The sequence below is a fragment of the Macaca mulatta genome, chromosome 17 (genome assembly GCF_049350105.2).
Source record: "Macaca mulatta isolate MMU2019108-1 chromosome 17, T2T-MMU8v2.0, whole genome shotgun sequence".
Lineage (NCBI taxonomy): Eukaryota > Metazoa > Chordata > Mammalia > Primates > Cercopithecidae > Macaca > Macaca mulatta.
In genome coordinates, this window is record NC_133422.1 from 12,320,972 (window position 1) to 12,336,177 (window position 15,206).

Consider the following 15,206-nt stretch of genomic DNA (forward strand, 5'->3'; position numbering starts at 1 on the left):
GAAGTAAACAGGTCTTTCCCCCCTAAACTTTGTTCCCAATTTTTGTGTGTTTTTGTTTTAATTTTTAAAATTTTTAATTAATTATTTATTATTATTTTTTGTTGGTTATTCTTTCCCTTTTAGATCATGTCCTTAGGAACATGGCTTTTCTCTGTCTCTCTCTGTTCTTTTTTGAGACAGAATCTTGCTCTGTTGCTCAGGCTGGAGTGCAGTGGCACAATCTTGGCTCACAGAAACCTGCAGCTCCTTGGTTTATGTGATTCTCCTGTCTCAGCCTCCTGAGTAGCTGGGACTACAGGTGCCCGCCACCATGTCTGGCTAATTTTTTTTTTTTTTTAGTAGAGATGGGGTTTCACCATGTTGAACAGGCTGGTCTCGACCTCCTGACCTCAAGTGATCCACCCACCTCTGCCTCCCAAAGTGCTGGGATTACAGGTGTGAGCCACTGTGCCCAGCCACTTTTCTCTTCTTCACCCTCACCTCTTCACCATGACCTTTCCTTCATCATCCCCATGCTTGATCTTTCTACAACATTTATCACTCCAAACAACAGGGTCAACCGCCACTGCCCCCCCTCCCTGATGCTCTCTTCTTCTTCTTCTTTTTTTTTTTTTTTTTGAGACAGAGTCTTGCTATGTCGCCCAGGCTGGAGTGCAGTGGCACAATCTCAGCTCACTGCAAGCTCCGCCTCCCAGGTTCACACCATTCTCCTGCCTCAGCCTCCCAAGTAGCTGGGACTACAGGCGCCCACCACCGCGCCTGGCTAATTCTTTGTATTTTTAGTAGAGGCGGGGTTTCGCCATGTTAGCCAGGATGGTCTTGATCTCCTGATCTCATGATCCACCCACCTTGGCCTCCCAAAATGCTGGAATTACAGGCATGAGCCATCACGCCTGGCCCCTGATGCTCCCTTCTAAGGCACTTGCCTGAACTTATCTTCCTATTTCTCACTCCATGCAGTGGATCTCTAGAGCCCCTCATCTTTGAACAGACATGCTATGGACTGAATATGTCCCCTCCCAAACTTATAAGTTGGAACTCAATCATCAATGTGATCATATCAAGAGGTGGGTCATTTAGGGAGTGATTAAGCCGAGGGCAGAGCCCTCATGAATGGTATTAATCCCCTTATAAAACACGTGCAAGGGAGCTGTTTACCTCTTCTACCATGTGAGGACACAGCTAAATGGCACCATACATGAATGAGGAAACAGGCTCTTGCTAGACACTAAATCTGCTGGTACCTTGATCTTGAACTTCCCAGCCTCTGGAACCATGGGAAGTAAATTTCTATTATTTATAAACTACCCAGTGTAAAGTGTTTTGTTATAGTAGCCCAAACAGACAAGAGGCACACACAAGTTTAATCTTTTAAAAATGTTTTATTTATTTAATATTTAAATATACATACACACATTCATGTCATTTAAAACTCAAAGGTACAAAAGGGTATTCTGTGATAAGTCCCTTTTTACCCCAGTCTCTCCTGAAAGCAACTGTTATGTCTTATGTGCTCCTTCCAGAGACGTTTTATATACATATACGTATATGCCTACATATTGTATGTCTGTATATATACACATTCATGTGTATAATACGCATGTGCTATTTTCCCCTTTTTTTCACATAGTAGCATCAGCACATCCTGTTAAGGATCTTACTTTTCTTAAATCACAATGTCACTCAAAGATAATCCTATATACATGCAGAAAGAACTTCCTCATTCTTCTTTTCCACTGCACAGTATTCCATTGTGTGAATGTATCATAATTGTTTAGTAAGTCTTCTATCGATGATCATTTAAATTGTTTCTAATCTTTTGTTTTTACAAATATGTCAAAATATAGTTCTGAGATTCCTGTTTTTCTCATTCCGTATCTCCCTGCCCGCTCTCCCCACTGACCAAACAACTCATTCTATTATGGCTTTACTGATCACCAGGCACTAGACAACTGACAACCAATTTATCTCCTGCTCTGTTCTCTTTTGTAAGCTCAAGTCTCACATTCTCAACTGCCTATAGAAGAATCTACTCCGTTAGACTAAGCATATCCAAAGTAAAAAATAATCCTCCCCTCCTACTCTGTCCTGCTTGTGCTAATTTTATCTGAGGTGCATAGCACTTATGCACAATTCCCCTCACTTATTCACACTCACTCATGCTGCTGCTGTTGCCATGTTTTCAATGTCCCCATATACAGTCCATAACCACCTACCATCCCAGAAACAAAAAACTAGAGTTGTATAGTTATGGATGAAGATAACTAAGAGCTCATCAGATTGCATGCATGAGCACCCATCTTGAAATGCCATTTGAGCACCTCACACCCATCTCATCACTGAGAACCTTCAAAAAATATTCTTGCATGTTTCATACAGATTCACTCATCTTTCATTTCCTTCAGTTTTAGAGACCTAGCCAAGCTAAGGGAATAAATCAAAATCAACTGATAACAAGGGTGAGGTTTCTGAAACTGAAACATCCTGTTAATGTGGCATAAGACCACCTCCATAGGCAGTCTTCAGGTATAAGGCCATGAATCTTTAGGTATAAGGCCTAACACCTGTGGCATGTAGTGATGCAGGATTTTTCTCTTCCTTATAGTCCCATGAAATAGAAAGTTTGTTTAAGAGACGAAGTGTTCACCACAGTAGAATGTTATAACAAAGTAAATGAGAACAACAACCCTAAGGCAGGGAGGCTACTGCTCACTGCTCAAGCATCTGCAGCATACTCCTGAGGGGACACATTAAGTCAGCAGAGACACATTTCCCAAAATAAACAGGGAGGGAAATATAGATGGAGGAGACATAGTGTGGAGGCTAAAGTGACTCCATCTTGGAAGCTCATCCACAATGTTGACTTCTGATTAACACTGGTCCCTGGAATGCCTCTAAGGTTTCCATTTTATCTATTGTTCTTTGTGTAAGAACATATGCCTACCATAAATCCTGCATTTTGATCAAATTATACATCTGCCTTTCTTCATGGTGTATAATCCCTGAGTCTGGGGGATAATGGTGTGGAGATCTATCTGTTTCACAGCTTCCTAAGACCAAGCTTCTGTCCCTAAGTTCCCAAATAAAATCACCTTATAACAAAGTGAAATTTGTCTGCCTGCTTCTTAATTTTCCTAGCTCCTTCTATGTTTGGGGGTCTCTTTGCCTATACAGCCTTTTCGTAAAACACACATGAAAGCAGAAAGACCCAGTGCTGGATGCCTAGAGCTAGAAACCTTAGCTCTAGGTTTTTAAGCTCTAGAGCTTATATATCTTAAATATGGTTGTCATTGTGGAAAACAATGTGTCGATTCCTCAAAGGCCTAAAAACGGAAATATCGTCTGACCCAGCAATTCTACTACTGGGTATATACCTGAAGGAATACAAATTGTCTTATTATAAAGACACATGCATGCGTATGTTCATTGCAGCACTATTTGCAATAGCAAAGATATGGAATCAACCAAAATGCCCATCAATGATAAAGAAAATGTGGTACATATACACCATGGAATACTAATGCAGCCATAAAAAAGAATGAGATCATGTTCTTTGCAGGGACCATGATGAAGCTGGAGCCATTATCCTTAGCAAACTATTGCAGGAACAGAAAACCAAATAAGCATATTCTCCCTTATAAGTGGGAGCTAACTAATGAGAACACATGGATACATAGAGGGGAACAACACACACTGGGGCCTATCGGAGGGTAGAGGGTAGGAAGAAAGAGAGTATCAGGAAAAATAACTAATGGGTACTAGGCTTAATACCTGGGTGATGAAATAATCTGTGCAACAAACCCACACAACACAAGTTTACCTATATAACAAATCTGTACCTATACCCCTGAACTTAAAGTTAAAATAAATAAATAAATATATTTTATACACACACACAAACACACACACATATGGCTATCTAACTTTACATATATACAACTGAATATATACATATTACATGAAGAATTTAGTTTCTGGAGAATCCTGTACAGGGATATCTACAGCTCAGGTGAATGTAAAATCTAGCATCTGGCTTTCAGTTTGAAATGGAAAACAGGAATGATGCTGTATTAAACCATTCTCACACTGCTATAAAGAACTGCCCGAGACTGGGTAATTTAGAAAGGAAAGAGGTTAAATTGACTCACAGTTCAGTATGTCTGGGGAGGCCTCAGGAAACTTAAAATCATGGTGGAAGGTGAAGGGGAAGCAAGACACCTTCTTCACAAGGTGGCAGGAAGGAAAAGTGCCCAGCAAAGGGGGAAGAGCCGTGTATAAAATCACCAGCTCTTGCGAGAACTCACTCACTGTCAGGAGAACAGCACAGGACACAAAGCCTAACCATATCAGGTGCCATGAATGGACCAGACACTTTGAGGAATTTTTTGGAAGGTATGAAGCTGATAAGATGGACCAAACTTTACTTCATAGAGCTAATAAAACTGTACAATAAACTGCCTGTATTTTAAAGTCCACAATTTATTTTATTTTATTTATTTTAGAGACAGGGTCTCACTCTGTCACCCAGGCTGGAGTGCAGTGGTGCAATAATAGCTCATTGAAGCCTTAAATTCCTGGGCTCAAGTGATCTTCCCACCTCAGATTCCTGAGTAGCTGAAACTACAGGTGCACACCACCACGCCTGGTTATTATTATTATTATTGGTTTGGGGGGGTGCAGTTTGAGATGGAGTCTTGCTTCGTCGCCCAGGCTAGAGTACAGACTTTCATTCCGCAATATTATTTTGTCAATGCCTTTGAAAAGGAGGAGAAAGAAAATTTTTAAAATAAGTATTATTTTGAGATTCATCTATGTTTTGTACACATCAGTAGTCCTTTTTATTGGTGAATAGTCTTCCATTGTATGGCTATGCCAATTTACTTATACATCCATCTATTGATAGATACTTTGGTTGTTTATAAGTTGAGGCTATTACAAATAAAGTCATTATAATCATTTTTTATTTGTATATAAATATTTGTTTGTATATATTAATAAGTTTTCATTTATTCTTGGCATACACCTAAGAGTGAAATGGCTGGGTCATAGGTGGTGTATATTTAAAATATTCAGAAACTATCAAACTGTTACCATTTTATTATATACCTTTCTACCAGCAATATATGAGAATTCCAGTGGCTCCACATCCTCGTCAGCACTTGTTGACTTTAATTTTCACTTTTCTCATAGCCAATGATGTGAAGCATCTTTTCATGTGTTTATTTGCCATTCATATAACTTTTTTTTTTTTTTTTTTTTTTTGAGACGGAGTCTCGCTGTGTCGCCCAGGCTGGAGTGCAGTGGCCGGATCTCAGCTCACTGCAAGCTCTGCCTCCCGGGTTTTTACGCCATTCTCCTGCCTCAGCCTCCCGAGTAGCCGGGACTACAGGCGCCCGCCACCTCGCCCGGCTAGTTTTTTGTATTTTTTAGTAGAGACGGGGTTTCACCGTGTTAGCCAGGATGGTCTCGAACTCCTGACCTCGTGATCCGCCCGTCTCGGCCTCCCAAAGTGCTGGGATTACAGGTTTGAGCCACCGCGCCCGGCCTCATATAACTTCTTTGGTGAAGTGTCCATTGAAATTTTTGCCCATTAGAAAAACATTGGTTATTCTCTTATTATTGGGTTCAGAGAGTTCTTTATATATTCTGGATACACATTCTAGATCAAATATGTGATTTGCAAATATTTTATGCCAGGCTTTAGCTTGCCTTTTCATTCTGTTAACAGTGTCAAGAAATTCAAAGAATAGAATTTCTTGTAGGGGGAAAGGGCAGATGAAGAGAGGTTGATTAATGGGTACAAATACACAGTTAGAAAAAATAAGACCTAGTGTTCAATAGATCAGTAGAGTGACTATAGTTTACAATAATCTATTGTACATTTCAAAATATCTAAAAACAAATAAGTCAAAAATTTCCTCCAGCATAGACTAAGAAAAGAAGAAATAACTCAAACATTTCTAACACAAAGAAAAGACAGAGCTGGGCACAGAGTGCACACCTGTAGTCCCCAGCTACTTGGAAAGCTAAAGTGGGAGGATCATTTGAGCCCAAGGGTTTGAGTCCAGCCTGGGCGGCATAGTGAGACCCTACCTCCAATAAATACATTACAAATATTTTAAGTGATAGATGTCCCAAATATCCTGATTTGATCTTTACACGTTATGTGGATGTATTACATTATCATATGTACCCTGCAAGTGTGCACATCTATTATGTATCCATTTTTTAAAAACCAATTTTTTTTTTTTTTTTTTGAGACGGAGTTTTGCTCTGTCGCCCAGGCTGGAGTGCGGTGGCGCGATCTCCGTCACTGCAAGGTCCGCCTCCCGGGTTCACGCCATTCTCCTGCCTCAGCCTCCCTAGTAGCTGGGACTACAGGCGCCTGCTACCACACCTGGCTAATTTTTTTGTATTTCTGGTAGAGACGGGATTTCACCATGTTAGCCAGGATGGTCTAGATCTCCTGACCTCGTGATCCACCTGCCTTGGCCTCCCAAAGTGCTGGGATTACAGGCGAGAGCCACTGTGCCCGGCCTAAAAACTAATTTCTTAATTTTTGTTAAATCTAATTTATCAATTGTTTTCTTTTAGAATCATGCTTTTGCTGTTGAATCTATAAAAGTTTTGCCTATACCAAAATAAAATAAAATTTTCTCCTATATTTTCTTTCAGAAGTTTTGTATTTGGAGGGCTTATATTTTGTCTGTAATCTATTTTGAGCTTTTTTGGTATATGTTGCAAATTATGGATTTTACTTTTTTTGCATATGGATATCCAACTGTTTCAGTACCACTTGTTGAAAAGATTATTTTCCATTAAATTGCCCTTGAAACCACCAAAACCAATTGACCATATATGCATGGGCCTTTTTATGGAATCTCTATCTGTTTTATTGATTTATCCATCATATACAATTTCTCATTTTCTTGACTACTGTAGCTTTATAATAAACTCTGGAAGTCAAGTAATATGAATCCTTTTATATCATTCTTTTCCACGTCATTTAGGCTATTCTAGGTCATTTGCATTTCCATATGAATTTTAAAATCGGTTTGTCAATTTCTATAAAAAGATCCACTGGGATTTGGGTTCAGACTGCATTAAATCTATAAATCAATTTGGGGAGAAGTAACATCTTAAAAATATCAAGTCTTTTCATCTATTAACATGGTATATATCTTTGAGTTCTAAGGCCTTTTAAATCTCTCTTAAGAATGTTCTATAGTCTTCAGGCACTCAGAGTTTACATATTGTTTGTCCAATTTATTCCTAATTATTTTATATTTTCATGTAATTTTAAATGGTTTGGTTTTTAAATTTCAATTCTTTTTTTTTATTTTTTGAGATGGAATCTTGCTCTGTCGCCAGGCTGGAGTACAGTGGCGTGATCTCAGCTCACTGCAACTTCCACCTCCCGGGTTCAAGCAATTCCTCTGCCTTAGCCTCCCAAGTAGCTGGGATTACAAGCATGCACCACCACACCCGGCTAATTTTTTGTATTTTAGTAGGGACAGGGTTTCACCATATCGGCCAAGATGGTCTTAATCTCCTGACCTTGGGAGGTGATCCGCCCACCTCGGCCTCCCAAAGTACTGGGATTACAGGTGTGAGCCACTGCACCTGGCATAAATTTCAATTTCTAATTGAATGTTGCTACTATAAAGAAATACACTTGAGGTTGGGCACAGTGGCTCACCCCTGTAATCCCAGCCCTTTGGGAGGCTGAGGTGGTAGGATCATTTGAGGTCAGGAGTTCAAGACCAGCCTGGCCCACATTGTGAAACTTTGTCTCTACTAAAAATACAAAAAAATTAGCTCAGCATGGTGGTATGCACCTGTAATCACAGCTATTCGGGAGGCTGAGGCAGGAGAATTGCTTGAACTCAGGAAATGGAGGTTGCAGTGAGCTGAGAGCGTACCACTGCACTCCAGCCTGGGCCACACAGCGTTTTTCTATATTTCTATTTTATCTTGCAACTCTGCTAAGCTTACTTATTAGTGCTAGTAGCTCCTTTTTGTAGATTCCATAGGATTTTGCATATAGATAATCATGTTCTCTGTGAGTAAAGATAGTCTTGATTTTTTCTTTACAGCTAGAGACCTTTTAATTTCTTTCTCTTGCTTTATTGCACTAACCAGAACCTCTAATGGACCTCTTGCTAGAGTTTTATCAATTGCATTGAACTCTTTTTACTGAACTAGCTATTATTACGTTGATTTTTAATTTTCTTCTGTTTTGTTTTCATTAATATTCACTCTGATCTTTATTATTTCCATTCTTCTGTATAAGTTTTATTTGCCCTCTTTTTTTCTAGTTTTTGTGAGGTGGAGGCTGGCTGAGGTCATTGATTCGAGACTTTGTTTCTTTTCTATTCTTTTCTCTTCTTTTCTTTTCTTTTCCAGGAAACATGTTCACAGATGTAATGCTTAAAAGATGCACTGCCAAATCCTAAAAAAAATTGTTTACATAGTATAACCTCTCCATGCTCAATTCCTGCCTCTCTTCCCACCCTGGTGCTTCAACTTCACACTCACCTTTCTTCATTTAATGGAATTGGCCTCACTTCTGTCACTCTGCGGCCTTTGTACATACTGTCCCAGGTGCAAAACGTATTGCTGATAAAACACATTGTGGTAAAGAAGCTGGCCAAAACCCAGCAAAATCAAGATGATGATGAAAGTGACTTCTGGTCATCCTCACTGCTCATTATATGCTAATTATCATACATTAGCTTGCTAAAAGACACTCCCACCAGCACCATGACAGTTTACAAATGCCATGGCAACGTCTGGAAGTTACCCTATATGGTCTAAAAGGGGAGGAACCCTCAGTTCCTGGGATTGCCTACCTCTTTCCTAGAAAACTCATGAATAATCCACCCCTTGTTTAGCATATAGTCAAGAAATAACTATAAGTATCCTCAGTCAAGCAGCCCATGCCACTGCTCTGTCTATGGAGTAGCTGTTCTTTATTCCTTTACTTTCCTAATAAACTTGCTTTCACTTTACTCTATAGACTCACCCCGAATTATTTCTTGTGTGAGATCCAAGAACCCTCTCTTGGGGTCTGGATGAGGACCCCTTTCTGGTAACACCTGGACGTGGCCCAATTTTTGTTGTGACGTCTGAACCCAGTTCAGATAAAAAAAAAAATTGTGCTCAAACTTAGATAGCTCAAAACACAAATCCAAGGAGCTTCAGAATCTGAGAACTTACCCAGGTGTTTCCAGAGGAAGGACAAAATGAGTCTAGCAGGTACCTTGTTTGGTCACTCAGTGCTCCTGGGGGTTGACAGAAGCCCTACTTTGAATCCCACTTCTGACACCAACTGTTAAAAGAAAAACCTTAGGCAAATTTAATTTATCAAAGTTTAATTGAGCAAAGATTGATTCATTAATCAGGCAGCCTCCAGAATCACAGCAGATTTAAAGAGACTCCAGTGCTCCCTCATAGTCAAAGAAAACTTGTGAACAGAAAAAGAAGTGATACACAGATAATGGAAGAGAGGTACAGAAATAGCCAGACTGGTTACAGCTTGGCATTTGCCTTATGTGAACCCAGTTTGAACAGTTGGCCACCTTCGATTGGCCAAAACTCAGTAGTTGGAAGAAGAATATGTTACAGTCTGTTTATACATTCAGTTAGGTTACAGTCTGCTATGTAGGGAGAAACCTTTCAAATATGTAAAGAGGCAGCTTTAGGCTAAATTTAATTTAACAAGCCCCAATTTAACTGATCCAAGGCCCTGTGCAAGCGCTTTGGTTGCATGCTGTTATGAGCAGAATGTTTTTGTTCCCCCCAAATTAATATGTTGAAATCCTAATCCTCGAGGTGATGGTATTAAGAGGTGGGGCCTTTGGGAGGTAATTAGGTCTTGAGGGTGGAGCCCTCATGAATGGAATTAGTGCCCTTATAAGAAGAAACATGAGAGAGGTGATTTCTGTCTCCACCCTGTGAGGACACAGTGAGAAGACCACCATCTGCCAACCAGGAAGTGGGTCCTCACCAGACGAAGGTCTGCAGGCACCCTGATCTTGGACTTCCAGCTTGCAGCACTGTGAGAAATGTTTGCTGTTTAGCCCAGCAAGTCTATGGTATGTTTGTCATGGCAGCCCGAACTGAGATATACAACCTGAATCTGATTCACTAGACAATGAATAGTCAATTGAAAAAATTGATCTGCAACTCCTGTACCAATAATTACAGAGGTATTTTTCCTTAGAAACAATCTAAATTCCCAGCTGGGCTCAGTGTCTCATGCCTGTTATCCCAGCACTTTGGGAGGCCAAGGTGGGCAAATCACTTGAGGTTAGGGGTTCAAGACCAGCCTGGCCAATATGGTGAAGCCCTGTCTCTACTAAAAACACAAAAATCAGCAGGGCATGGTGGCAGGTGCCTGTAATCTCAGCTACTCAGGAGGCAGAGGCAGAAGAATTGCTTGAACCTGGGAGGCAGAGATTTCAGTGAGCCAAGATCACGCCACTGCACACTAGCCTAGGTGGCAGAATGAGACTCTGTCTCAACAAACAAAAAGAAAAAGAAAAAAAGAAACAATCTAAATTTCCAACAGTAGGTAAATGCTTTAAGTTCACTATTACATGTGTTACGGATAATTATTTGACTATTAGCAATGACTATCGAGATTTTAATGCCATGAAAAATAAATGCTTATGCTACATTGGTGTTTGAAGGAAGTAGGATTTTTAAAAATTGTTTTTGGATTCCATGATCTAAGCTATGTACATAGAAGAAAAATTCATAGAAAAGTCTTAAAAGGAAAGATACCAAAATATTAAGTTTTCTTTGAGTAGTAAGCTTAGGTATGACACTTTCTAACATCTCTCTAGGGGATTTTGTCTTTTTAGGGTGGGAATTGGATAATTTCTAGTATCCAATTCAATGCCAGATTTCTTGTCAGTATACCCATCTTCCTGGTGGAGAATACCCGTTGTAGGTAGTCTTGGTGGGAACAGTGCCACAACAAAAGCTGAAGGGGCCAGATCCACCATTTCCTCTCTCTGCTACAGCCCGTGTATGAGCACATGACCCATGATTTGGATAATTAAGTATTTTCCTAGTATTTTGCATCTTGATCTAACGTCCCAAGGCTATGAGTATGGTCAAAGATATTTACTGCACGCAATCTTCATTGCACTGCTAATGGGTTTTTCTGATTATGTAGTTTCTGTTGCTGTGGTTCTTGTAGCCAGCCATTCCTGCACAACACTGGCATTGGTTCCCTCTCACCTTGGGTCCTCAGCAGATCCTGGGTTCTATGTCCTCTAATATCCTTCCCGTAAGCTCCCTTCTGCTTAATCTACTCAGATTTGGTGTTCATTGCTAATTCCAAGTAGTATAACTTAGTGATTCTCTCTGTATTTCCACATTTTCTCTGATAAAAGCATGTCACTTTGATGAAATATACTTTTGTTTTGTTTTGTTTTGTTTTTTGAGACGGAGTTTCACTCTGTTGCCCAGGCTGGAGTGCAGTGGCACCATCTCGGCTCAATGCAACCTCCACCTCCCAGGTTCAGGCGATTCTCCTGCCTCAGTCTCCCAGGTAGCTGGGATTACAGGTGCCTGCCACCACACCGGCTAATTTTTATATTTTTAGTGGAGATGGGGTTTCACCATGATGGCCAGGCTAGTCTCGAACTCCTGACCTCAAGTGATTCACCCGCCTTGGCCTCCCAAAGTGTTGGGATTACAGGCATGAGCCGCCGTGCTCGGCCAAATGGAAGTTTTTAAACAGGAAAAACACTGCTAAACCATCCCCAAATCACTTTTTGCTCAGCTGTTTTAGATAGCGATTTAGTTAAAAAAATAAAATCAGCTTCGCATTTCTAGGCTGTAAAAAATAAATGTCATCTTTATGTAATGAAACATTATTTTTAAAAATACATTTTAGAGCATGGTAAGCACAAATATTTATAATGGAAAAATCAATAGATCACATCACTGATGGAAAATTAATGAAACCATTAAAGTCACACGAGTTTTTATTAAAGCCATACACATATATTTTCAAAGCAAATGTGTTGACTAGTTCTTCTGGAAAATTGCTTGCAAAACGTAATTTCGAATGACCTTGACACTAAACAGCCAAAAAATATGCTATTTCTCCAATTTCTAATTAGAAGTATAAACGGTTTCATGCACAGAATCAATAAAAATTTGTGGGAGTTAATTCCATTCCAAGAAATAAAATTATAAAGTGTTTTATGGCATAAGTTAATTTTCTAACCCCCCCCACCTGAAAGTTCAAGGTACAGAAGTTACCAGAAGCAGACTTGCTTTATTAACAAGATAAAAATTTTTGTGGCTTTGTTATCAAGACAGTTTTGTTTTAAAAAGAGCTCCCTTAGGTTTCACTGAAAATAATTGCATATGTGTGTGTGTGTGTATATATATATATATATTTTTTTTTTATTTTTATTTTTTTTGAGATAAAGTCTCACTCTGTTGCCCAGGCTGGAGTGCAGTGGCATGATCTTGGCTCACTGTGACCTCTGTCTCCTGGGTTCAAGCGATTCTCTTGCCTCAGCCTCCCGTGTAGCTGGGATGACAGACACTCACCACCCCACCCAGCTAATTTTTGTATTTTTAGTAGAGATGGGGTTTGGCCAGGCTAGTCTCAAACTCCTGACCTCAGGTGATCTCCCCACCTTGACCTCCAAAAGTGCTAGGATTACAGGCATGAGCCACTGTGCCCAGCCGTCTTCTTCCATATATTTTTAGCATAGGTTTATTTGTGTGAACTATGGTACTCCGTGTCCATTGTGAAGTCTTGATTTTCCTGTGAAGAGGGACTGAAAGATGAATGGGGGAAATGATGCCAATTACCAGAAAGGATACTTCTGAAGACATCTAATCCTGGACTGACCAATGCCTGGACCAAGTTGAGAAACTGACTTCTGCCTTGGGGGCCCCAATCCATCTCTGATATTATCACTTTTTGCTGTCACCACTGGTTAGGATTCCCCCCCACTTCTCTCTTACTTCTCTGCTTAGGATTTTCTCACAGTGTCACTTTCAGAAACAAATACACTAAGCACAATAAGGATATAAAAGTATCATTTCATTATTTACAGAATGCCTCCTGGTGTCATCTTGGCAACAGCGCAATGCAAGTCATGCAGGCCGACACATGAACTGGGGCTTTGCTTGTGACCCGTTCTAAGTTGACTGTAGTTTTTTGTTTTCTCCAAATAGTTTCTAGCATAAGCAATGTGATATCAGTGTGTATGTTTGTTTAAATCTACACCCTAAGACTGGTTTGTGCCCTAATTAGGAATATGTGTTTCAGCAATTGTTAGCTAACATTCAAGGAAAGGCCACATTCCTGTCTCAGAAAAAAAAAAAAAAAAAAAAAAAGGCCACATTCCAAAGGTGACTACAACACCCACTTTAGCTCTGATCAACATGAGAGTTTTGTAATTAGCATTTGAGGTTTCACCCAAATGCTAGTAGAGATGGGGTTTCACCATGTTGGTCAGGCTGGTCTTGAACTCCTGACCTTGTGATCCGCCTGTCTCGGCCTCTGAAAGTGCTGGGATTACAGGCGTGAGCCACCACACCCGGCCTTGCTTGGGTCCATTCTTAATACCTATCTATCAAAATGGAACGGGGCTAGAAGAAACGACATGAACTTTAACCATGGGCCTTGCTTCAAAGGTACAACCAAGTCATCAGTAAGAGGAAATGATTACCAGAAAGTGCTGACAACCCAGGAGAAAATGATCTTATCAATTTTGAGTGTGTAACCACCAGGGGTAGAATGGCTAAAGATAAGAACTACATATATGATATAAAGAAAAGATGGTTTCAAAGTATTGGTAAACTTTTGTTTATTTGTTTATTTTGAGATGGAGTTTCTCTCTTGTGGACCAGGGTGGAGTGCAATGGCTCGATCTCAGCTCACTGCAACCTCCACCTCTCATGTTCAAGCGATTCCCTTGCCTCCACCTCCTGTGTAGCTGGCATTACAGGCATGTGCCACCACACCTGGCTAACTTTGTATGTTTAGTAGAGATGGGATTTCTCCATTTTGGTCTAGCTGGTCTCGAACTCCCGACCTCAGTTGATCCATCTGTCTCGGCCTCCCGAAGTGCTGGGATTACAGAAGTGAGCCACTGTGCCTGGCCCAGTATTGGTAAACTTTAAAAAGCGTAATTTTAATTTTGCAAACATGAATCATTCCAAGGAGGAAGAAAGCAGGAGGTCCCTAAAGAAGCCATATGTAGGTCGGGTGCAGTGGCTCACACCTATAATCCCAGCACTTTGGGAGACCGAGGTGGGTGGATCACAAAGGTCAAGAGATCGAGAACATCCTGGCCAACATGATGAAACCCAGTCTCTACTAAAACTACAAAAATTAGCTGGGTGTGGTGGCATGTGCCGTAATCCCAGCTACTTGGGAGGCTGAGGCAGGAGAATCGCTTGAAACCGGGAGGTGGAGGTTGCAGTGAGCCAGGATTGTGTCACTGTGCTCCAACCTGTTGACAGAGTGAGACTCCATTTAAAAAAAAAAAAAGAAGAAAAAAAGAAACCATATGTATTTTTTTTAGAGACCAAATGTATGTTTTTTTAAAAGAAACTATGTGGGCCAGGCACGGTGGTTCATGCCTGTAATCCCAGCACTTTGGGAAGCCAAGTGGGAGAATCACTTGGGCCCAGGAGTTTAAGACCAGCCTGTGCAACGTGGTGAAACCCCACCTCTAAAAAAATTTACAAAACTTAGCCAAGCATGGTGGTGTGCACCTGTAGACCCAGCTACTTAGGAGGCTGAGGCAAGAGTATAGCTTGAGCCCGGGGGGTAGAGACTGTAGTGAGCCATGATTCCACTGCTATACTCTAGCATGGGTGATGGAGCAAGACCTCGTCTTTTTTTTTTTTTTTTCCCCTAAGACAAAGTCTTGCTCTGTCACCCAGAGCTGGAGTGCGACGGTGTGATCTTGGCTCACTGCAACCTTCACCTCCTGGGTTCAAGCAATTCTCCTGCCTCAGTCTCCCAAGTAGCTGGGATTACAGGGGCTTGCTACCACTCCCAGCTAATTTTTTTATTTTTATTAGAGACAGGGTTTCACTATGTTGGCCAGGATAGTCTTGATCTCTTGACCTTGTGATCCGTTCGCCTCGGCCTCCAAAAGTGCTGGGATCACAGGCATAAGCCATTGTGCCTGGCCTACATACGGTTTCTTTAG